The sequence below is a fragment of the Pelobates fuscus genome, chromosome 3, assembly GCF_036172605.1.
Source record: "Pelobates fuscus isolate aPelFus1 chromosome 3, aPelFus1.pri, whole genome shotgun sequence".
Classification (NCBI taxonomy): domain Eukaryota; kingdom Metazoa; phylum Chordata; class Amphibia; order Anura; family Pelobatidae; genus Pelobates; species Pelobates fuscus.
The window spans coordinates 98,539,683-98,562,843 of NC_086319.1; positions in this window are offsets into that span (position 1 = coordinate 98,539,683).

Consider the following 23,161-nt stretch of genomic DNA (forward strand, 5'->3'; position numbering starts at 1 on the left):
AGGTTGATGTGGAGAAGAAGGTTGAGGAGGCGGTGACCGTAGCGGTGTAGGTGGAAGCGGCGGTGGAGGCGGACGAGGTAGCCAACACAGTTTTTTTTTTGTTTGTTTGTTTTTTTGGGGTTTTTTTTGGGGTAGCCCTCATAATATTGGGACATATAAAAAAGAAACATTTGCAACCTGCGGTGCATTTCTTGCAGTCCAATAACGCCATCAGGTTTTTAAAACTGTCCGTCTTCACCAGATGGAATGACAGCATTTTTTAAAGGCCAGGAATTTTGAAATGCTGGCATTCAGGGCCAGGGATGGCAGGTGGATAGGGGGGTACGTCCTCTTCCTCTCCAGTGTTTGGGAGATGGACAGCTGAACGCTTCCATGGGACAGAGTTGAGATGCTGGACAATTGTGTACCTGGCCTATGCTGGTGCAGGAACCCACCCACCGAGCCACTTGTGAATGACTGGCCTGATAACCGTGGAAATGACCCCTCTTCCTCCTCCTCTTCCTCCCGTGCCACATCCTCTTCCATCATCGCCCAAAGTGTTTTTTCAAGGAGACATAGAAGCGGTATAGAAAGGCTGAGAACGGTGTCATCGGTACTGGCCATGTCGGTGGAGTACTCGGAACAGCCCAACATGGCACACAGGTCTCGCACAGCTGAAGCTCCACTATCGCCTGCTGCAGCTCGCACAGTCTCTCCAGCATGTGCAAGGTGGAGTTCCACCTTGTGGGCACATCGCATATGAGGGGTGAGCGGGAAGGCCGAAGTTACACTGCAGCACAGACAGGCGAGCAGCAGCAGGGCGAGAACGCCAAAAGCGCGCACAGACGTCCCGCACTTTCTGCAGCAGCTCTGATATATCTGGGTAGTTTTTCAGAAATTTCTGCACCACCAAATTCAGCACATGCGCCAGGCAAGGGATATGCGTCAAACCGGCTAGGCCCAGAGCTGCTACAAGATTTCACCCATTATCGCACACCACCAGGCCAGGCTTGAGGCTCAGTGGAAACAACCACTCATCGGTCTGTTGTTCCATGCCTGTCCACAGCTCCTTTGCGGTGTGGGGTTTTCCCCCCAAACATATGAGTTTTAAAACAGCCTGCTGTTGTTTCCTCCTGGCTGTGCTGAAGTTGGTGGTGAATGTGTTACGCTGACCGGATGAGGAGGTGGTAGAGTAGGAGGAAGCGGAGTAGGAGGAGAAGGCAAAGCTGTGTACCCAAATAAAGATTGTCAAACGTTGTATCCTGGAACTGTGTCCCATCCGGTTACTGGGGAAATGGGTCTGACCCATTCTAATCAAAGGGGATAACCATCGGTTACCCATGTCCTGCTTCAATTGGTGGCAAGCTGCAGGATCCCATGTCCCTGCCATCAGACCCATGGACTACAGTGCTCTAAAGCAACCTACACTGCAGGACTTGTGTGGAGCCAGAGGAATAACGCCTGGTTGGCGTAACAAGGCCGAATTGACTGCTGCGCTCATAGAGGACGACCAGGCACGCAGTGAGGCAACGAACCTCAGCCAGGGACCAGAGATGAGGAGGAAGTGCGCAAGGAGGTGGACGGCGCCTGGAATATTACCAAGAGCCACCCTCAGAGGAGATTGTCAGCAGGACCTTTTTGGAGGTGCAAGCCTATGCCCTTGCCAATAGACATAGGGCGACCTCCATGAACCCAGAGGAAGCAAGAAGGGAGCAGAGGGCGCTGGTAAGCACAACCACCCTGGTCCACAAGCTACTATACAATGCCTTCAAAGAGTTCAAGGAAGCAGAAGAAGGCATTGATGACTTTTTACATGACTTTGAGCACGAGTGCCTACTCTAAGACGTGGACCCCAGCGACTGGGTCACCATCCTGGCCAGCAAACTAGTGGGGAAGGCAGCAGGTAATTACCGGGCTGTACCAGAAGAGCAGATCAGAGACTATCCCTTTATTACACAAATCCTCCTGGCCCGGTATGCGGTCTCCCCCGAGCAATACCGCCGAAAGTTTAGGGAGACCTGGAAAGGAGAGAAGGACTACCGTGCAGAGTGGGCAGGCCGCATCACAAGGGCCACCCAGAACTGGCTCAACTCCCATCAAGCCAAGTTCCCGGAGGAGATCACCCAGCTCGTCATGCTAGAGCACTTTTTCAATGGGCTCCCCAACGACACGGCTGGTGAGAGACTGCCAGCCCCAGACCCAAGAAGTATTGGTATGAGCTGCTGAAGCTAGCTCATGATATGTGTTACGCTGACCGGAAGGAGGTAAAATTTGCTGATGTACAAATTGATTTTATATTAGAAGGCATTAATATTATTTTAAAAAATAATTATTTTTGGTTTTTAAACTCTTTTAAAGAGGGACTGCTATGGGAACTAGGTTCACTCCTAGTTACGCCAATCTGTTCTTGGCGGATTGGGAATCTCAAGCTATTTTTAACGATCATGACTGGAGAGCGAACCTAGTCTCATTTTTTAGATATATTGATGACCTTTTTTTTATCTGGGATGGTTCTGAAGATGATCTTAATTCTTTTATGAATAATCTTAATATAAATAATAGAGGTATAATTTTAACTTATGAATACAGCAGGGAACAAATCATTTTTTTAGATCTTAATATTTTTATAAAAAATGGTAAAATAAGTTTTTTTAAAAAGTTCGCGTGAACACTGCCACAGATAGTGCTCCAAAAAGTCAAATGCTAAGACTTCGGAGAAACTGTTCTGAAATAAGCGATTTTAACAAATAAGCAAACCTTCTAAAAAATAAATTTATTGAGAAAAATTATTCTGAAATAGAACTAATGGACACTATTGAAAATATTCAAAAAAAAAAGACAGAAATGAACTTTTAGAAAACAAGTTGAAAACTAATAATCCTATGCCTTTGCCTATTATTTTTAATTTTAATAATAAAAGCAGCAATGTAAAAAAAAACATAAAAAAACACTGGCATATTCTGAAACAAGATGAAACTCTCAATAAAATTATACCAGAACGTCCTAATATAGTTTTTAGGGGAGCGCCAAATTTCAAATCAATACTAACCAAGAATTTTACTAAAGAAGTAATAAATTCATCCCCTATATCCTTTTTTTCCACAAATAAAAGGTTTTTGTAAATGTAAAATGTGTATTGTCTGTAGAAGTACTGATCCCACTGTTCCTCCCAAAGTTACCCAATTTATTTTAAAAATGACAAATGAGGTTTATAAAATCAATGATTTTATTAATTGTTCAACGAAAATTTTATTTATCTGCTTGAATGCCCCTGTGGCCTCCAATATGTTGGAATGACTACAAGGTGCTTAAAAACGCGATTAAGCGAACATTGCAGAAACATAAAAAATGGATACTTAAATCATTCAGTATTCAAACACTTTATTAAACACAATAAAGACCCAAGATTGTTGAAATGTATTGGAATAAAAAAATGTACGATTCCATGGAGGGGCGGTAATATTAAAACCATTTTAGGTAAAACTGAAATGGAATGGGTTTATAAACTTCAAACTCTTACACCCAGTGGTCTTAATGTTGATTTTGATTCATTCAACTTCTTATAACTATATGCTTTTTTATTATGTTTTTATGGACTGTATTACTTTTTATATTAGTATCTGATTTGTAATATACTGTTTTTATGTACTCTTGAACTATTACTTATTTGTTTTAATATTGTTCTTATTTTTTACTTATTATGCCTCTAGGACTATGCCTGATGACACTTTTCAGTGTATCAGGCATAGCCATTTTCACTCCCACGCCGGCTACACCTTTAGTGTAAGCCGACGTTTTTTTTAAGATCTCTATGACGACAGCCGCAGCTTTGTGCGGGCAGTCGGCTTCATTGTTTCGCTGGATTCCTATGACGACGGCCGCGGCTATGCGCGAGCGTCGTCATGTTTTTCCACGCCCCCCTTGTTATTATGTCGGACACAACTATATGCGAGCCAACATTTTATTTTTTCTATCCCCTCAGACGTCGGCGGCTGCGCAGTGCACGCCGACGTCTGTTCACTACATATCCCAGCACCCCATGCGGTCATTATGCCGTTCACATGACCACATTACTAAACAAATTTTTAACCAAATTAGACCTCGTTTTTAATGTTTTAAAGCCCAATAAGGTTTATTAAGCCTATTAAATTGTATGTCTGCTAAAATAATTTTATTTTTTTATGTACTTTTCTGTTTGCTCATTACTTGAATTCTGATTGGCTGTCCTTAATTTTGGCACCAATTTTAAAGTTTTGTATTGTTATTTAAACCTTTCTCTGCCAGGTATCAGGTTCTTTCTCCATATTGATAAAGCCGTATTGGCGAAACGCGTTTGTGGATATTTTATTGTGTATTTTAATATATTAAAGATTATTTGGTCACTTCAAATTAGTGCCATTTATCTTTTTTTTTTTAATACACTGTATCCTGTTTTTTACCTGGCATTTTTATTACCCTGGACTCCAAGTAATCCGAGGTGGGGATAATACCACCAGCGCTATTTCCAAGGAGCAGTCGGTCTGCTCCTCTCTTGTGAGTACCATTTTATACGTATTTTATATTCATTATTTTATCCAGTGAGCACTATTGGTTGTCTCTCTCTCTTTTTTTTTTTTTTTTAATTCTTTATTTTTGCAGTGCATGTAATAACATCAAACTGGCTGAAGGTACCCCAACGGCAATCCTCTAGCTGCTCAACATTTGTAACAAATTGGGTAATCGCTAGGCTGTACACATTTTTATAGTATAATAAGAACGATTTTAACATGTTATGATACGTAGTTGAAATGTAAGAAAATGAGTAGGCTACATATGCATGCAAATGTGAAAGCTATGTTTAGAGCTGAAGGTGTGTGGTCCAGCATGCGTAGGGTAAACAGGTAGTTTATATAGATTAAACATATTACAGTCAAGCCTGGAGCACACTGATGTCGGGCAGAGATTTATCATGTTTGCGCTTGCGCTAGGCACAGTGGTCCTGGCTAGACAATTGAGGGGGTAGGTGTGGGGGGCGTCTGGTGGTCTACGAGGAGCCATGTAGTGCAGCGAGTAAAACATAAAGTAAAACTATAAAAACATTAGGATATTTAGTCAAGACATTAAACATTGCAATGGTGGGAAAAGGGTGGCCCCCACCAGAGAGTCCAGCGTCAGCCCATTCCCCTGCTTGGGAATGTGCTTAAGTTCCAGGTGGATCCTGTCAGCCAATGCCCCTGCGTGAGGCCGTTTCCAGCGGAGCTTTCGATGGTGCCGGTGGGAACCACTTCCAATTGTCCCGGGAGTGCTGCATGCGTGAGTTCCTTATGGTTGGCTGTATGTAGGTATATGTTGTATGCGGAACAGACCCTGTCGTGTGTACGGGGTTTAGGCTAGGTAGATGTTGGCCCTGATGGGATAAAGGATAGAGCGCAAGTAACATGTTTTTCTTTGGTTTTTACTATGTATTGGGGCTGATGTGTACTGTAGTCATTGCAGCCGCCCAGTAGTGATGGGAGTTGAGCGCAGGACTTTTCTTTCTGCATTTGTGTCCAATTTTTGTATTGCTCAGCCTTGTTACAATGCAGCCGCCCATCCCATGTGTTCCCATTAAGGGTTAATAATGTATAGGGGTGTATATAAAAAATACCCCTTTCTGTCTCATTAGAGATTTTTGCCAGAGGCTCAAGGAAGCAAGGTGAATGGTTAGAGTTAGGACCCACCTAGGGGGGTCTGCCTTGATGTGGCAGGTGGGCTCAATCCTCTCATGGCCATTGGAGGTAACTAAAAGACCTCCATTTGTTTTAAAAATACATAGGGATAAAGGATAGAGCGCAAGTAACATGTTTTTCTTTGGTTTTTACTATACATTGCATTGTAGTTTACATCAGAATCTGCGGAACAGGTCATTCAGGCGCTGCTCCAGTGATTTGTGCTGCTGTGTCTCGACCTCATGGTCAGCTGCCGCCATATTGATTCTGTGGTTTGACTGTGTGTGTAGCGGGGGCCAACCAGTGGTGTGAGTCAGGTGAGGCTGTGACATGTGGACCGGGATGACCCCCACCGGTTCCTGGGGGGGGGGGGAGGAGTGTTTTGCCGTGGTCTCTGTGCCAGCTTGTGTGTCCGGAGAGCGGCCGTCTCTCTGTGACACTGTCTTGTTTAGGCCGCAAGCCTCGTTTTGTCGGTTCGGCTATGTCGGGTCTCGTGAGTGGCACCATCCGATGCAGTAGCCTGCCCTGATTGCGGGTATCCTGGTCTGCAGTCTGTGGGTGTCGACCCCGTTTTTTGGCTCCAGATGTGAGAGCTCTTGATGAGCACGTCTTGGCTGGTTGTTTGCTTAGCTCCGCCCCTGGTTGTCTCTCTTTCATCTTTGAGCGTGGAACACATCACTGACGGAGGAAATTTTCCCTATATCCCATAAGCGGGGATTGTACCGCTGTACGCCTTCCACACTCCACAGTCATAGCTCTTATAAATTTGAGTTTTATACCAGCTTTTTAAATGTTATCTATTTTACTACCAGACGTATTGCACTATCCTGTTCTCTATTTCTTTTATCTTTTGCATACGAGTGAAGTTACAGGAAGGTGAACAACAAGGATATATTTTTCCTTGACCAAGCATCTACAGACTTTGCATCTTCCATAAGAGCATTCGTAGATAAGACTCTTTTTTATTTGGACTTATCGTTATTTATATTGTTATTTTTTCATTAATTCTCCTTGGCGCAGCTCTTTTTCTTTATTCCTTTTTCATCCATAATTTTTTAAGGGTATTTGAGGGATTCCCTTATAGGGTTGCTGCCTATTTGTTATTTAGCGCTTATTCTCTTTTTCCGTTTCACGATATCCCCTTGGCATTTGGGCAAGAGCTGGACAGCGTCTCGGCTCACCGAAAGCTTCTTCTGGCCAGGCATCTCTCAGGATCTGAGGCAGTACTGATGTCTGCCAGAGAGTGGGGAAGAGAAGGGACCGGCACAGGGCCCCCTCCATCCCCTACCCATTAGTGAAGATCCGTTCGGCAGAGTAGCTGTTGACATTATAGGTCCCCTAGCCAAGCCTAGTCCCTCTGGGAAGAAGTACATTCTGACCATCGTGGACTACGCGACTCGGTACCCTGAGCAGTATTCGGGCAGAGACTGTGGCTCAAGCCTTGATGCGAATGTTCTCCCCAGGAGATTCTCTCAGACGAGGGCACCCAGTTTACTGCCGAAATGACCCACCAACTGTGGAGATTGTGCACATTAAACCAATTCTGAGCTCCCCTTACCACCCCCAGACCTGTGTGAGCACTTCAACGGTATGTTGAAGCAAATGCTCCTTACCTTTGCGGTGACTCACAAGGATTGAGAGAGATTCCTGCCCCATCTCCTGTTTGCCTATCGGGAGGTGCCACAGGAATCGACTGGGTTCTCCTCGTTCGGCTTTGGTGTGCTCGGTCCCTGGGTGCGGTGGGTGGTAGCAGGCGTACTGTCTAGGGGACGGCTGCTCCGCTTTTGCACTCTGCTCTAGGAGGAGGAGGTGGATGTGGAGTAGGAGGTTGAGGAGGCAGTGACCGTGGCTGCGACGACGCATTCGGATGTCTGCCCTATCAACTTTCGATGTTACTTTCTGCGCCTACCATGGTGACCACGGGTGACAGGGAATCAGGGATCGATTCCGGAGAGGGAACCTGAGAAATGGCTACCACATCCAAGGAAGGCAGCAGGCAGGCAAATTACCCACTCCCGAAGCGGGAAGGTAGTGACGATAAATAACAATACAGGACTCTTTCCAGGCCCTGTAATTGGAATGAGTCCGCTTTAAATCCTTTAACGAGGATCTATTGGAGGGCAAGTCCGGTGCAGAGTGACTGACCCGTGCGTGCTGCAGCTGAAACTCCACTATCGCCTGCTGCTGCTCGCACAGTCTCTCCAGCATGTGCAAGGTGGAGTTCCACCTTGTGGGCATGTCGCATATGAGGCGGTGAGCGGGAAGGCCAAAGTTACGCTGCAGCACAGACAGGCGAGCAGCAGCAGGGTGAGAACGCCGAAAGCGTGCACAGCCACTACAGTGAAACTGCGAATGGCTCATTAAATCAGTTATGGTTCCTTTGGTTGCTCCATCTGTTACTTGGATAACTGTGGTAATTCTAGAGCTAATGCCGACGAGCGCTAAGGGACGGCCACTCCACTTTTGCATTCCATGTGGGGTCTAGGACCTCATCATCCTCCACATCATCTTCCACCCACTCCTCAACCCTGCTCTCCTTGCCGGTCTGCACACTGCATGAAGCCACAGCAGTTGGCACCTGTGCTTTTCCAGCATGTAAAGTCTGCAAAGCACATATCGAAATTGTTTTAGAATTGTTTCCAGGCAACAGTTTTCCCTATAAACTGACCTCTCAGTTTGACTTGTGAGGGTATTGCCCCAGAATTACAATATTGTTTAAGTACCTCTTAGCTATTGATAACTAGTCATGTACCGAACTGTCCGCTGGCGAACAGTTCCTGGTGAAATTAGCGTGTTCGCGTTCGCCGCGGCGGGCGGACACATGCGCAGTTCGATCCGCCCCCTATTCGTCATCATTGGGCAAACTTTGACCCTGTGCCTCTTGGTCAGCAGACACATTCCAGCCAATCAGCAGCACTCCCTCCCTTCCACACCCTCCAACCTCCCTCCCAGCATCCATTTTCGATTCGTTCGGAAGATGCATGCTTAGTGAGAGGAGGGAAAGTTTAGCTGCTGCTGATTAGATAGGGAAATTGATAGCTAGGCTAGGGTATTCAGTGTCCACTACAATCCTGAAGGACTCATCTGATCTCTGCTGTAAGGACAGCACCCCAAAAAGCCCTTTTTAGGGCTATAACATCATATCAGGCTGCTTTTTTTTTTTTCCTGTGTAATGTAATTGCAGGTGCCTGCCTGCCAGCTTCTGTGTGAGGTTCACATTGGATACTGTGCCTACTTGCCCAGTGCCACCACTCATATCTGTTTTAACAATAGGTTAAGCTTTACATTTAAAATAAATATTTTTTTTTCACTGTAATAGAAGAGCAGTTGCCTGCCTGCCAGCTTCTGTGTGAGGTTCACATTGGATACTGTGCCCACTAGCCCAGTGCCACCACTCATATCTGTTTTAACAATTGGTTAAGCTGTAGATTTAAAATAAATATTTTTTTTTCACTGTAATAGAAGAGCAGTTGCCTGTCTGCCAGCTTCTGTGTCAGGTTGGATGCCTTGCCCATTTGCACAGTCAGTGCCACCACTCATATCTGTTTTAACAATAGCTTAAGCTTTAGATTTTAAAGAAATCATTTTTTTTCACTGTAATAGAAGATCAGTTAATTGTCTGCAAGCGTCTGGGTGTCAGGCCTACTTCAGTGTGTGCTCTGTAGACCTGTTCCAGCGTGCTTTGACAGTTGCCAATCATATTTGGTGTCTCTATAGCGTGCTTTTGAAACCAAAATTAGTTTTTCACTGTTATAGATTGAATAGCAGTTACTTGTCTTCAAGCGGGTGTCTCAGGCCTACAGTGTGTGCTCTGCAGAACTGTTCCAGTGCACATTGCCAATCATATCTGGTGTCTCTATAGCGTGCTTTTAAAACCAAAATTTGTTTTTCACTGTTATAGATTGAATAGCAGTTACTTGTCTTCAAGCGGGTGTCTCAGGCCTACAGTGTGTGCTCTGCAGAACTGTTCCAGTGCACATTGCCAATCATATCTGGTGTCTCTATAGCGTGCTTTTAAAACCAAAATTAGTTTTTCACTGTAATAGATTGAATAGCAGTTACTTGTCTTCAAGCGGCTCTGTCAGTCCTTCCTTCAGCGTGTGCTCTGCAGAACTGTTCCAGTGCACATTGCCAATCATATCTGGTCTCACAGTAGCTTGCACGCATAGTACCACTAATCCCAAAAAAAATGACAGGCAGAGGCAGGCCACCCCGCAGGGGCCGTCGTGGTCGTGGTGCTGTGATTCCCTTTTGTCCTAGAATAATGCCCAGTTTTCAGAAGCCACGTACCCTGAACTTGAAAAGTTCTGAGGACTTAGTTGACTGGCTAACACAGGACACCCAATCTTGTAGAGCCTCCGCTCGGAACCTTGACGCACCATCCTCCTCCAGCTTAGCTTCAGGCACCACTCAAGATAGCACTCACCCGCCTGCCGCCACCACCAAAACTAGCACCACAGCCGCTTTACTTGGTATGTCAGAGGAGTTATTCACACACCCGTTTGAAGAAATGAGTGATGCGCAACCATTATTGCTAGAGGATGTAGATAACAGGGATATGTCTCAGGCAGGCAGCATTAAACACATGGAGGTACGGTGTGATGAGGATGACGTTGTACCCGCTGCTGCTTCCTTTTCCGAGTTGTCAGATACAAGCGAAGCGGTTGATGATGACGATGCGTCCATGGATGTCACGTGGGTGCCCGCTCGGCAAGAAGAAGAACAGGGCGAAAGTTCAGATGGGGAGACAGAGAGGAGGAGGAGGAGACGAGTTGGAAGCAGGGGGGGGTCGTCGCAAGGAGCTAGTGGCACAGTCAGACAGCATGCATCGGCACCCGGGGTCAGCCCGACAGCACGCCAATCAACGCATGCTGTGTCCACCACCAGAATGCCGTCATTGCAGAGCTCAGCAGTGTGGCATTTTTTTTGTGTGTCTGCCTCTGACAACAGCGATGCCATTTGCAACCTGTGCCAAAGGAAACTGAGTCGTGGGAGGTCCAACACCCACCTAGGTACAACTGCTTTGCGTAGGCACATGATCTCACATCACAAACGCCTATGGGATCAACACATGAGTACAAGCAGCACGCCTACTCTAAGCCGCCATCCTCCTCCTGGTCCAGCATCTTCAGCCACGTCAACCACTGCTGTCCTTCTTGCCCCCTCTCAACCATCCGCCACTCCGTCTCCCGCCTTGAGCAGTTCCCGCTCATCTGCCCACAGTCATGTGTTTCTGTCAAGGACATGTTTGAGCGTAAGAAGCCAATGTCACCAAGTCACCCCCTTGCCCAGCGTCTGACAGCTGGCTTGTCCGAACTATTAGCCCGCCAGCTTTTACCATACAATCTGGTTGAGTCTGAGGCGTTCAAAAAATGTGTAGCTATTTGGACACCGCAGTGGAAGGTACCCGGCCGGAATTTCTTTTCACAAAAGGCAATCCCCAACTTGTACTCGATTGTGCAAAAGGAAGTCATGGCATGTCTGGCACACAGTGTTGGGGCAAGGGTCCATCTGACCACTGATACCTGGTCTGCAAAGCATGGTCAGGGCAGGTATATCACCTACACTGCGCATTGGGTAAACGCAAGGAATGCGTGGCATTGCAGAGGAGTTGGTGACACCGCCACGAATTGGAGGCAGTCCTGCTGCCACCTCCTCTACTCCTCCTACTCCATCCTCTTCCATAACCTCCTCGGCTGAGTCCTCTTGTGCCGCTGCTTCTTGCTCCACATCAACGGCACCCCCCCAGCTCCCCAGGTACTATTCCACATCCCGGATACGGCAGTGTCACGCCGTCTTGGGTTTGACTTGCTTGAAAGCAGAGAGTCACACCGGACAAGCACTCCTGTCCGCCCTGAACGCACAGGTGGAAAAGTGGCTGACTCCGCAGCAACTGGATATCGGCAAAGTGGTGTGTGACAACGGAAAAAATTTGATAGCGGCATTGAAGTTGGGCAAGTTGACACATGTGCCGTGCATGGCACATGTGTGTAATCTGATCGTACAACGCTTTGTGCATAAGTACACAGGCTTACAGGACGTCCTGAAGCAGGCCAGGAAGGTGTGTGGCCATTTCAGGCGTTCCTACACGGCCATGGCTCACTTTGCCGATATCCAGCGGCGAAACAACATGCCAGTGAGGCGCTTGATTTGCGACAGCCCTACACGTTGGAATTCAACACACCTAATGTTCGACCGCCTGCTCCAACAAGAAAAAGCTGTTAATGAATATTTGTATGACCGGGGTGCTAGGACAGCCTCTGGGGAGCTGGGAATTTTTTTGCCACGTTACTGGACGCTCATGCGCAATGCCTGTAGGCTCAGGCGTATTTTAGAGGAGGTGACAAACCTAGTCAGTCGCAGTTGTGTGTGTGCGTGTGTATGGCTGTCTGCCTGTGTGTGTGTGTGACAGGGTGAAGATTTCTTGCACATGGGTGTGACAGGGTGAAGATTTCTTGCACAGGGCGCCCAAAGGCCTAAGGCTGGCCCTGCGCATGGGTCAGTGGCTCTGCACCAGACTTCCCTCCAATTGATCAAAGTTAAAGGATTTCAAGTGGACTGATTACAATTACAGGGCCTCTAAAGAGTCCTGTATTGTTATTTGTCGTCACTACCTTCCCGCGTCGGGAGTGGGTCATTTGCGCCCCTGCTGCCTTCCTTTCATGTGGTAGCTGTTTGTCAGGGATTTGTCAATCCATATCTGCCAAGTGACCCTATGTAGGGGTAACAGTCCCTATTCTGCTCTGTGTCAGTGTGTATCATGGTCTCTGTGGACGGTGAACAGTCTCTATTCTGCTCTGTGTCAGTGTGTATCAAGGTCTCTGTGGACGGTGAACAGTCTCTATTCTGCTCTGTGTCAGTGTGTATCAGGGGTTTTGAGGACAGGTGTCAATCCATATCTGCCAAGTGACCCTATGTAGGGGTAACAGTCCCTATTCTGCTCTGTGTCAGTGTGTATCATGGTCTCTGTGGACAGGGAACAGTCTCTATTCTGCTCTGTGTCAGTGTGTATCAGGGGTTTTGAGGAGAGGTGTCAATCCATATCTGCCAAGTGACCCTATGTATATCTGCTGTCAGTACACAGGAAAAGTTTAAATATTTCTTGTTCTACGTTCTCTGCAACTCCACGCACCGACTCATCCAATACGTGAAGATCTGGGGTTTCTCTGACTCTCCTCAGTAGTGTATCAAACAGAGTCTGCACTGTGGTAACACGGACATCTTCAGGACATAACTCAACTATTTGCAGATAGGCAGTCTGCAGCTTCTCTTTTTCACCTGTTCTCTTCTTTCTCTTATGCGTATTCTTGTCTATATGCAGGTGGTCTCTTGCCTTTCTTTTAACCAATTCGTTCCTTCCATATGGTTTCAAAAGATCTCTGGCATTATTACTTTCAACGCAAATAACGTCATCATAGTTAGTCTCCTCATTATTCACCGGGAAGAGAGTGTTTGCACTGACTACCCACAGCATGCTCTTGCCATTGCCTACTCCACCTTCAACGACAGGGTGCAAGTCCCAAGGAGAAGGATCATTCACTTTATTATCTGTCTTTATTTCACAAGTAGTGCCTGGAACATCCTCATGGGTCACAAGATGTAAATCTGGACTAATGTCAACCCCAGGGTCTGGAAAATCATCAATTTGAAATTTTTCGAATAATCCCAGTGGGCTGCCACATTCTTCCTCCTCTGATGGTATTAAAGTTTGCAGAGATTCACTATGGGGTGGTGTCAAGCATTTTGGAGAACAATTAAGCATCTCCATCCCAATACGTTTCAGATGTCCTATCAGCTCTTCCACCCTATGCGATACTATGGGCAGGCTACCCGTGACGTCATTACTCACGGCCCTATTTCACGCGGACACTCTGTGTCAGTGTGTATCATGGTCTCTGTGGACAGGGAACAGTCTCTATTCTGCTCTGTGTCAGTGTGTATCATGGTCTCTGTGGACGGTGAACAGTCTCTATTCTGCTCTGTGTCAGTGTGTATCATGGTCTCTGTGGACGGTGAACAGTCTCTATTCTGCTCTGTGTCAGTGTGTATCAGGGGTTTTGAGGACAGGTGTCAATCCATATCTGCCAAGTGACCCTATGTAGGGGGAACAGTCCCTATTCTGCTCTGTGTCAGTGTGTATCATGGTCTCTGTGGACGGTGAACAGTCTCTATTCTGCTCTGTGTCAGTGTGTATCATGGTCTCTGTGGACAGGGAACAGTCTCTATTCTGCTCTGTGTCAGTGTGTATCAGGGGTTTTGAGGACAGGTGTCAATCCATATCTGCCAAGTGACCCTATGTAGGGGGAACAGTCTCTATTCTGCTCTGTGTCAGTGTGTATCAGGGGTTTTGAGGACAGGTGTCAATCCATATCTGCCAAGTGACCCTATGTAGGGGGAACAGTCTCTATTCTGCTCTGTGTCAGTGTGTATCAGGGGTTTTGAGGACAGGTGTCAATCCATATCTGCCAAGTGACCCTATGTAGGGGGAACAGTCCCTATTCTGCTCTGTGTCAGTGTGTATCAGGGGTTTTGAGGACAGGTGTCAATCCATATCTGCCAAGTGACCCTATGTAGGGGGAACAGTCCCTATTCTGCTCTGTGTCAGTGTGTATCAGGGGTTTTGAGGACAGGTGTCAATCCATATCTGCCAAGTGACCCTATGTAGGAGGAACAGTCCCTATTCTGCTCTGTGTCAGTGTGTATCAGGGGTTTTGAGGACAGGTGTCAATCCATATCTGCCAAGTGACCCTATGTAGGGGTAACAGTCCCTATTCTGCTCTGTGTCAGTGTGTATCATGGTCTCTGTGGACAGGGAACAGTCTCTATTCTGCTCTGTGTCAGTGTGTATCAGGGCTGGGCTTTGAGGACAGGTGTCAATGTTAGGTTATTTCTGCCCTTTATGGATTAAAAGCAGACTCTGCATCAACTGTGCAATTTTCCATGGGAGTTTTGCCATGGATCCCCCTCTGGCATGCCACAGTCCAGGTGTTAGTCCCCTTGAAACAACTTTTCCATCACTATTGTGGCCAGAAAGAGTCCCTGTTGTTTTTAAAATTCGCCTGCCCATTGAAGTCAATGGCGGTTCGCGCGGTTCGCCGGTTCGCGAACATTTGCGGAAGTTCGCGTTCGCCGTTCGCGAACCGAAAATTTCGGGTTCGCGACAACACTATTGATAACTGGTTTAAATATAGCAGCTTGTTATCTCGTTGTTTCTAGTGTAGAAAAGATCAATCTGTTTTCTATCACTTAGATCTGTTTAACAAGTGTTGTAGGTGTGAAACAATTTTACAAGTGACCGATGTAGTAAATTCGAATCAAAATTCTATTTGCAAAACAAAAATTCTCGCCCATCTTCTGTGGGTTATTGCATTTTTAAGATGTAGACTTATTGTATCACACTAGCCATGCATAGGTAGATTGTCTGGCACGTTGTTTTGGTGTTTGGTTTTTAACTTTGTAGTTGTGTCTTTACACAATATAGAAATGTATATTAATGCTTCTGTATATGAAGCGATCACAATAACATTTATTTTTAACTTTTTAAAAAAGTTTTTAGACTTTCTTGAGAAGCAGTAACTAGCCAGTGTTTCACACATACACCAGATATGAAGTGCACACCCCAAATGTACTATTTAGAACCTAAAGAATTAGAATTTTTAAAACTGCGCTGTAACCACAGTATTTGACAGTTCTATTTGTCTCTCAAATATGAAGTGCACGCCCCAAATTTACTTTTTGGCACCTAAAAAAATAGAATTTTTAAAACTGCTATGTCACAGCAGTATTTGACGGTTCTATTTGACTCTCAGATATGAAGTGCACGCCCCAAATTTACTTTTTAGCACCTAAAAAATTTGACTTTTTAAAACTGCTATATCACAGCAGTATTTGACGGTTCTATTTGACTCTCATATATGAAGTGCATGCCCCAAATTTACTTTTTTGCACTTACAAAATTAGAATTTTTAAACTGCTATGTCACAGCAGTATTTGACAGTTCTATTTGACTCTCAGATATGAAGTGCACGCCCCAAATGTACTTTTTAGCACAAAAGAAATGTGAATTTTTCAAAGTGCGATGTAAGCACAGTATTTGACGGTTCTAATTGACTCTCAGATATGAAGTGCAGGCCCCAAATGTACTATTTAGCACCTAAAAAATTAAATTTTTCAAAGTGCGCTGTAACCACAGTATTTGACGGTTCTATTTGACTCTCAGATATGAAGCGCAGGCCCCAAATGTACTATTTAGCACCTAAAAAAATTGAATTTTTAAAACTGCTATGTCACAGCAGTATTTGACGGTTCTATTTGACTCCCAGATATTAAGTGCACGCCCCAAATTTACTTTTTAGCACCAAAGAAATGTGAATTTTTCAAAGTGTGATGTCACAGCAGTATTTGATGGTTCTATTTGACTCTGAGATATGAAGTGCACGCCCCAAATTTACTTTTTAGCACCTAAAAAATTTGAATTTTTAAAACTGCTATGTCACAGCAGTATTTGACGGTTCTATTTGACTCTCAGATATGAAGTGCACGCCGCAAATTAACTTTTTAGCACCTAAAATATTTGAATTTTTAAAACTGCTATGTCACAGCAGTATTTGACGGTTCTATTTGACTCTCAGATATGAAGTGCACGCCCCAAACTTACTTTTTAGCACCTAAAAAATTAGAATTTTTAAAACTGCTATGTCACAGCAGTATTTGATGGTTCTATTTGACTCTCAGATATGAAGTGCATGCCCCAAATTTACTTTTTACCACCAAAGAAATGTGAATTTTTCAAAGTGTGATGTCACAGCAGTATTTGAGGGTTCTATTTCACTCTCAGATATGAAATGCACGCCCCAAATTTACTTTTTAGCACCTAAAAAAATAGAATTTTTAAAACTGCTATGTCACAGCAGTATTTGACGGTTCTATTTGACTCTCAGATATGAAGTGCACGCCCACAATTTAATTTTTAGCACAAGAAAATTAGAATTTTTCAAAGTGCAATGTAACCACAGTATTTGACGGTTCTATTTGACTCTCAGATATGAAGTGCATGCCCCAAATTTACTTTTTAGCACCAAAGAAATGTGAATTTTTCAAAGTGCGATGTAACCACAGTATTTGACGGTTCTATTTGACTCTCAGATATGAAGTGCACCGCAGGCCGCAAATGTACTATTTAGCACCAAAAAGTTTGATTTTTTAAACCAACAATGTAACAGTAGTATTTACGGGTTTTATTGGACTGCAAGAAATGCAGTACGCAAATGTACTATTTAGCACCAAAACAATTGCAGTATTTAAAAATACCTAGATGTTGCTACCAGAACAGGATTAAAGTAATGTGCCTGGCACACATGCAGTTGCAAGTGCACTGCACTCTCTGTGGCACTGGGCTCAGGGTAGGGTACAAAAATGTAGTATAGCACCCACAAAAATAATCGCTGTAGTTTGCAGATTCAACACCAGAATTCTTTCCTAATCTGTCCCTCACAGCTGCAGCATCCTGTCCCTACACTAATAAGAGCTCATGTGACGTGCGGCGCTACGTGACTCCAGCTTATATACAGAGGCTGGGTCACATGCTGCACTGGCCAATCACAGCCATGCCATTAGTAGGCATGGCTGTGATGGCTTCTAAGGGCACACAAGTCAAACGCTTGTTGATTGGCTGCCCTGCAGCCTTTCAAAACGCGCCATTAAATCGTTGAACACGGAACTCCAACCCAAACATACACTGATATGTCCGTGTTCGGGTTCGGGGTCCAAAAACCGTAATGTTCGGTACGAACCCGAACTTTACAGTCCGGGTTCGCTCAACTCTAATGCACAAGTCTACTCAGTAGTAGCAGGTAATTAATAGAGCAAGAGATCCCTCTAGCATGTAAGCTCATTGAGCAGGGCCCTCAACCCCCTCTGTTCCTGTACGTCCAGTGGTCTGATCTCAATTATGTGTCTGTTAGTCCACCCGTTGTACAGCGCTACGGAATTTGTTGGCGCTATATAAATAATAAAATAATAATAATAATAATAATAATACCTACCAAAGTAAACAGAATTTCCTCAGCTTACAAGATTAAAACTTTAGGCGAAAGGCAGGGTCATTGCAATGGTAGTGACGTAGGGACTGCTAACCCTTTGGAACTACATGGTGCCTATTAACTGGGGCATAAATAGCTGAGTGAACTAATATTAGGTTACAATTAAATTATAAAAGCATTTGTAGCAAGCTGCAAGCAGAAAGACTGTATGCCTCATTGCTTTGAGAGAATCAGCTTACTTTAAAAGCATTTTATCTGAATACAATTATTTTTCTAAATGTCAGCTAGTCAGTCTTTACACTTCATTATCTGGAATACAAAACTTGTGTGGTTATTTTGAATCTTTACATGTAAGAGCTCCTATTACTGGGATTCTAATTTAGTCATCTTTGCTTTTTTTTATAACAGCTGTGTCTCTTTAAGAATTGTATTTTTGTTGTTGAAAATAAAACTGTTGGTTTAAAAAAAAAAAAAAAAAAACTTTTTTTTTTTTATCTGGCTCCTAGATTCTAAGCAAACTTGTCAAGCCCTGCTCTAAGCACCCACTAAACTTTTGGTTGATTAAGCAGGTTTAGTATAGTGTATCATGTCCCTACTGTTTAACTGCTCAATTCGTTAGCATAACCTATACAATATGTTTGATTTCAGGGATAGCATTACAATATACATAGCCTTCTATCTGTGGGAGAAAGGCATGCTTTAGTAGATGGATCAGGCAGTTAATATTCATTATGTACCCCTCTACCTTCAGTTTAGTTGAAATCAATAGTCTAAAACCATTAAGGGATGCCACACTCTCTCAAACATATAGATGTAGACAAGACAAGGCATATTCTTGTTCACTCCTAGAGCAGACAATGTATAGCCCAAAATCATTTTAGACTTTATAACTAGTGTTGTCGCGAACCCGAAATTTTCGGTTCGCGAACGGCGAACGCGAATTTCCGCAAATGTTCGCGAACCGGCGAACCGCGCGAACCGCCATTGACTTCAATGGGCAGGCGAATTTTAAAACCAACAGGGACTCTTTCTGGCCACAAAAGTGATGGAAAAGTTGTTTCAAGGGGACTAACACCTGGACTGTGGCATGCCGGAGGGGGATCCATGGCAAAACTCCCATGGAAAATTGCACAGTTGATGCAGAGTCTGCTTTTAATCCATAAAGGGCAGAAATCACCTAACATTGACACCTGTCCTCAAAGCCCTGCCCTGATACACACTGACACAGAGCAGAATAGAGACTGATCCCCGTCCTCAGAGACCATGATACACACTGACACAGAGCAGAATAGGGACTGTTCCCCCTACATAGGGTCACTTGGCAGATATGGATTGACACCTGTCCTCAAAACCCCTGATACACACTGACACAGAGCAGAATAGGGACTGTTCCCCCTACATAGGGTCACTTGGCAGATATGGATTGACACCTGTCCTCAAAACCCCTGATACACACTGACACAGAGCAGAATAGAGACTGTTCCCTGTCCACAGAGACCATGATACACACTGACACAGAGCAGAATAGAGACTGTTCACCGTCCACAGAGACCATGATACACACTGACACAGAGCAGAATAGGGACTGTTCCCCCTACATAGGGTCACTTGGCAGATATGGATTGACACCTGTCCTCAAAACCCCTGATACACACTGACACAGAGCAGAATAGGGACTGTTCCCCCTACATAGGGTCACTTGGCAGATATGGATTGACACCTGTCCTCAAAACCCCTGATACACACTGACACAGAGCAGAATAGAGACTGTTCCCTGTCCACAGAGACCATGATACACACTGACACAGAGCAGAATAGAGACTGTTCACCGTCCACAGAGACCATGATACACACTGACACAGAGAAGAATAGGGACTGTTACCCCTACATAGGGTCACTTGGCAGATATGGATTGACACCTGTCCTCAAAACCCCTGATACACACTGACACAGAGCAGAATAGGGACTGTTCCCCCTACATAGGGTCACTTGGCAGATATGGATTGACACCTGTCCTCAAAACCCCTGATACACACTGACACAGAGCAGAATAGAGACTGTTCCCTGTCCACAGAGACCATGATACACACTGACACAGAGTGTCCGCGTGAAATAGGGCCGTGAGTAATGACGTCACGGGTAGCCTGCCCATAGTATCGCATAGGGTGGAAGAACTGATAGGACATCTGAAACGTATTGGGATGGAGATGCTTAATTGTTCTCCAAAATGCTTGACACCACCCCATAGTGAATCTCTGCAAACTTTAATACCATCAGAGGAGGAAGAATGTGGCAGCCCACTGGGATTATTCGAAAAATTTCAAATTGATGATTTTCCAGACCCTGGGGTTGACATTAGTCCAGATTTACATCTATTGACCCATGAGGATGTTCCAGGCACTACTTGTGAAATAAAGACAGATAATAAAGTGAATGATCCTTCTCCTTGGGACTTGCACCCTGTCGTTGAAGGTGGAGTAGGCAATGGCAAGAGCATGCTGTGGGTAGTCAGTGCAAACACTCTCTTCCCGGTGAATAATGAGGAGACTAACTATGATGACGTTATTTGCGTTGAAAGTAATGATGCCAGAGATCTTTTGAAACCATATGGAAGGAACGAATTGGTTAAAAGAAAGGCAAGAGACCACCTGCATATAGACAAGAATACGCATAAGAGAAAGAAGAGAACAGGTGAAAAAGAGAAGCTGCAGACTGCCTATCTGCAAATAGTTGAGTTATGTCCTGAAGATGTCCGTGTTACCACAGTGCAGACTCTGTTTGATACACTACTGAGGAGAGTCAGAGAAACCCCAGATCTTCACGTATTGGATGAGTCGGTGCGTGGAGTTGCAGAGAACGTAGAACAAGAAATATTTAAACTTTTCCTGTGTACTGACAGCAGATATAAGAATAAATACCGGATCCTCCTTTTCAATTTGAAGGACCCTAAAAATCAGATCCTGTTCCGTCGTGTGGTCCTTGGTGAAATCACCCCACAGTGTTTGGTTCTAATGAGTGCAACGTAAATGGCTGCACAGGAGCTGGCCAACTGGAGAATTCAAAAGAGAAAACATGCACTGGAACTAATCGAGAAAGAGGAAAGACAGCCATACCAGATTCAGATGACAAAGCTGACACACAAGGGGTTAATTGAAATTGATACCGTGCCCGATCAGAACTTGACCCTAGAGGATCTGTCTGATTCTGTGTGGCAGCCTCAGGATTCTCAGCAGGATTGCATCTCAGAGAAAAGGGACACAACATCCCAAAACAAGAGCCACCTTTTAGATCAGGACTGCCTTATATGCAAAGGGCTGATAAACCCCCCAGGTGATGCTGACTTAAGCCAATGGGTAATTACCAAGAAACCAGAGAAAATATGGAAACACCATATAACTAATGGCAATCAACATTCTTCATGCATTGAAAAGAAGAACAAGAAATTGTATGATCCAGATACTAGACTCACAGATCCAGCAGACTCAAGTGTGTGGAAGGGATTCCTTCACATGTTCTCTATAAAGCAGTTTAAAGTTGCAGCCACGCCAGAGTCTGGTTATAGCAGTCATCTTTGCCAGGATTTACCAAAAGTGTTAACATCCGAAGGATGCATTTTGCAAGAGTCTGTTTGGGAATATGTGGATCGTATCTGGCCAGAGTGCACCAAGGACATGTGTGTGATCCGACTGAATCAAAGAACGTCAAGTGATGCAGTTTCATATGCTCGGCTGTATTCTTATCTTAATCGGAAGCTGAGATATGCAATCATCAGAAGTCATGGCATGGAGGCGTTCCTAGTGCCTCTACCTGCCGGCCAACCCATCCCTCAAAGATTGCGTCCTTTGGGAGGTCCAGGTTTGGAAGACAACCATCCTATTCTGCTTCTGATCTTGCTTCTTCCAAGCCATCCTTCCTGGACAGCTTATCCCCAAAAATCTTCCAAGAAACATAAAGAAGGTTTGGATATCCCAGATGATATTTTCTCTGACATATTAGCAGATGTTGAACGAGAGGAGAGACAAATGGCCGAGCAAGGGCTCCCTCCTCCAGGTTTCCCAAATTTTGAGCAGTGGAATCAGAATTCTGAGGATACAGGAGAGGAAGTTGGCATGCATGAGATCATGAATATGCTCCAAAATTTGAGCAATGGCCTTCAGTTCCCAGGAGAATTCTCTGTAATTATAGGAGAGAGTCAGGGTGCTAATATTATGCCACCTCTCCATGTGCCAAATACTGTCCCAGCAGGTCTCCCATATCCATCTTTTCCATTGTATCCAGAAGCAGCCTACCCTGGCTGGCATGGTATGTTGCCCCCTACTCATGCAGTAAATCCATTGTCCATTGACCCAGCCAATCTCTTCTCTTACCCGCTTTCACAAATAATACCACCTAACTTCTTATCTGATCAACATTTTACTGCAGGACCTCAACCTTTTGCATAAATGTTGTAGTTTTGTTATATTTAAGTTTTTTTTTTTTTTAACTGTTGTGTTTTAGCGAAATATTGAAAAAAATACATGTAATGTGCTGAACATCAAAGGTGAAATTTTAATTTGTCTCAGTAAGTTGAAAGCCATACTTTCTATGGGAGTTTCAAATGTTCAATAATTGTTTTCTGAAGAAAGCATAACTGTCTGTTTTTAGCAAGCAACAACCCCATATTAAGCTGTTTATTCACTGAACATCTATTTGTACTGAATTGAAAACTGAATGACAAACTGTAGGCAGAAAACGAATGATTTGAATATATTCTTCAAATACCAGAATTTTTTAATTTGTTTTTTAGTTCACTACTATTCTGTGTTTAGTAATGTATAAGTGTGCCAGATGTGACAAGTTTACATAGGTTAATTATAGCCACTGTTATATCTGGGCTACAAATACATGCATTTTGGCAAACACCTCAAAGCCCATGTAAGCTTTGTGTTGTTGAATTTCAGTGATTTCTTTTTTGTTGCATGTGTACAGTTGTACTGTAAAATGGGTAAAGCATGGGATATGTTTTTACATTTGTATACTAAAAATTTTAATATACGTTAAAAAAACAAACAAAAAAAAAGGACGCATGAGCCTACAGGCATTGCGCATGAGCGTCCAGTAACGTGGCAAAAAAATTCCAAGCTCCCCAGAGGCTGTCCTAGCACCCCGGTCATACAAATATTCATTAACAGCTTTTTCTTGTTGGAGCAGGCGGTCGAACATTAGGAGTGTTGAATTCCAACGTGTAGGGCTGTCGCAAATCAAGCGCCTCACTGGCATGTTGTTTCGCCGCTGGATATCGGCAAAGTGAGCCATGGCCGTGTAGGAACGCCTGAAATGGCCACACACCTTCCTGGCCTGCTTCAGGACGTCCTGTAAGCCTGTGTACTTATGCACAAAGCGTTGTACGATCAGATTACACACATGTGCCATGCACGGCACATGTGTCAACTTGCCCAACTTTAATGCCGCTAT